Source organism: Brassica oleracea, chromosome C4 (genome assembly GCF_000695525.1).
Source record: "Brassica oleracea var. oleracea cultivar TO1000 chromosome C4, BOL, whole genome shotgun sequence".
NCBI lineage: Eukaryota > Viridiplantae > Streptophyta > Magnoliopsida > Brassicales > Brassicaceae > Brassica > Brassica oleracea.
In genome coordinates, this window is record NC_027751.1 from 43,033,026 (window position 1) to 43,036,374 (window position 3,349).

Here is a 3,349-nt window from a genome sequence, read left to right on the forward strand (position 1 = left end):
AAATCTCTGGTTTCCCCCTGATAAAAATCATACATTTAGTTCTATATAACTATAGCTTAAAGTATACCTTATGTTATACATGATCGTAATATATAATTTCAACATTAATATACATGATCGTAATATATAATTTCAACATTAATATAAACATTTTATCCCGCGCAAAGCGCGGATTACAATCTAGTGAGCTACTAAAGAAACGATAACCCATAGGGATTAAAGAAATAAAAAAAGACCGAGAAAATTCTCGTTGGTGTTTGAACCGAGACTGTCGGTAAACTAGTAAAGAGAAAAGGACGAGTTCTCGTCGGTCGGTCAAGACAAAGACGTGTTTCATTAGATCAAGGAGTCGAAACGGAGTTACAAAAGGGGAAAAGAGAGTGATCCGAATTAGTCCGGCGAAAGCTAGTTCGTCGAACCGTACAAGTCGGAGAGATGATAAGATATGAAACCCTAGATCTAGCCGAAAGTGAGTGTAGTAATTTACGGATCCCCTCATCGTTGCCTCTTCTCCTCCTTTTATAGACGGTCTCCGTTTGACCTAATTCGCCTTGACCTAACGGGCCTTCTCGACGATTGGGCCGAGATGTCGGGCCACTGAACCGAGTTGTCGAGCCGATGACTTATGGTTATTCGCTCTGTCGGCTAAAAGTAGTCTAAAGTCGAACCGACTACTGGTTCGCGAGTCGACGAGCCGAGCTCACCTGTTTTGATCATGTGTCAGGACAATTATCATGTGGGCCTTTTGGGAAGGTCAGGTCCATACCCAACATTTGGCATAAGGCGATTTCAGCAGGAACTTCAATGTAGGACCAAATTACCCACTGATCAACGACAAGACAATATATTTACACTGACCAAACTCTAACTGCTTTGTCTAGTCACACATGGATATGTGCATAGAATGAACCTATAGATAATAATGCACAAATTGCAAGTTGATCCCTAAAATATATTGGTAAGCAGAAATTGCATAAATTCTCCCTATAGTGTGATGCAATAATGAATGACGGTGTCAAAAAACTGCGGAATCCAGATTCATACGTGAAATGTAGTACACGGGCTGGTTGCAGACGTCGTGATCATACGAAGCAAGAATGGCAAGTGGCGAATATGAATATATACTTAACAGACTTCATGTGATCCAAAGGAAATCTGATTGGTTTCACAAAATATCTTTAATGAAATTTCTATGTGTGGCTTAAATTCATGCATTTCTCATAAATCACATGTTAAATAATGTTTTTTTGGTAAAAATGTTAACTAATGTTTTTTTTGGGTGTAAATGTTAAGATTTATACCATTTTTTAGAGTTTACAATGTTGTGAAACATAACTTATTACAAAAATATAAGAAGAAAACAGAGGGAGAGGAGCAAAAGAAAAGAGAGATGAGAGAGAGAAGAGAGAGTAAAGAGAGTAAGAGAGTAGCATTAATTATAAGGGGATATAAACCAAAAGTACAACTCAAGAAGAGAGGGAGCAACAACAGCAGCCGTTGGGTGAGACAAAGACAGAAGTCTATCATGCATGGCTCGATCGACGACATGGAAGAACGCCTCCTGGGTCAGTGTTACGCCTTTGAAGATGTGGGCATTCCGTTCACGCCAGAGGGAGTAGATGATGACTTGATTCAGAAGCTTCATGACTATTACAGCACGATCAGCATGGGGGCCTTGAAGATGTTGGCACGATTCAAGGACTGCAGGGGCCTTGAAGATGTTGGCATGAGTCAAGGACTGCCGCTAACGAAGCCGGGGGAGACCCCATCTACCTGCCACAAAAACGAGACCAAGTAGCAGCCGCAAAAACAAACTCAAAGAAAAGATGGCTATTAGACTCATCAGCTGCAGAGCATAGGACACAATCTGTTGGAACATATAGCCCCCATGAGATCAAGCGGTCCCTCGTAGGTAATCTTCCAAGATAGGCAGTCCAAATTATAAAGGAACAACGAGGGAGCTCCTCTTTGAACCACACGACGGACTGCCAGGGAACTAAAGGGCTAGGCATACGGATCCTCTCCCAAGTAACACGAGCAGAGAAAGACGGACCAAAGCCGCCAGATTGATTACGCCACAAATAAACATCACCACCACTTTCAGCAGACGGGACTGACATAGTCGATAGAATGATCTGTAGAGTCTTAGCCGATTCAGAGCGAGCTGGTGGTAGGTTCCAGTTTCCATTACTAACCGCCTGAGAGACAGTAGCATTGAGAGGTATTCTCAGAGACCGAGCCCCTGAAGAACCAAACATGAGATGTAGTGGACCTAGCTCTGTCCAGTAATCATACCAAAAGGAGGCTGTATTCCCGTCACCAACATTACATCGGAGAAAGGTTTGAAGCTCCTGCTTCAGCTGAAGCATGCTTCTCACAGTCCTAGAAAATCTAGGCGAATCATTTATTAGCCAAAAACTCCTGCCTCCAAACCTATTATTGGTTAACCATGGAACCCACAAAGAACCCGAGCCATAGAAGAACAACCAAACTCGTTTTCACCTGAAAACCATCTCAAGCTCTTCAAGCTTCTTGATCCCAAGACCACCCTCAGATTTTGGTTTGCAAATATTTTCCCAGGAAACTCTTGCCCCTGTAGCTGAACTGGTGCTATTTTTCCAAAGAAAACCGGAGCATAGAGAGTCCACTTTGGCATAGAACCATTTAGGCAAGACAAAAATAGAACTCCAGAAGTTAACCATACTGTATATGACAAAGTAAATCATCGTAACGTTTTCTGCAAACGATAAGAATTTAACCGTCTAGGAGTGAAGCTTTGAAGTGATATGATCAAGAAAAGGTTGGAGAGTAGCTGCAGAGATCCTTTTAAGACTAAGAGGCAACCCAAGATATCTAGTTGGAAACTCCCCTCGTCGGAAGCCTGATAAGTTACTCAGTTCCGAGGCCTGAACTTCTTAATAACCTCCATAAAAGATTTCTGATTTTGACTCATTAGTGTCCAAGCCTGACCATTCCTTGAAGCGATTCATAACCATTTTTATCCCATCACTAGAGACACTAGAACCATCAGAGAAAACTAATAAGTCATCCGCAAATAGTAAATGAGTGAGGTTTGGTGAGGAGCATAGATGATGCAGGCTGTAAGATCCATCAGATTCAGCCTTATCCAATAACCGAGAGAGTACCTCAATAAGCATGATGAATAGGTATGGAGAAATAGAATCTCCTTGGCGTAGACCCTTATTACCCTAAAAAACCCCGCTAACTCACCGTTGATAGCCACATAGAATCTAGGAAATGAGCTGCATTCAGTAATCCAGGTGATGAACATAGGAGGGAACTGTTGAGCCTCCAAGACCTTGATTACAAAATCCCAGCAAACCGTGTC

General features: G+C 42.0%; 1 pseudogene; it reads right to left on the reverse strand.

The window, feature by feature from the left end:
* Window positions 1-1,694: 1,694 nt before the first annotated feature.
* LOC106338958 lies at window positions 1,695-2,416 on the reverse strand (annotated as a pseudogene).
* Window positions 2,417-3,349: the final 933 nt, after the last annotated feature.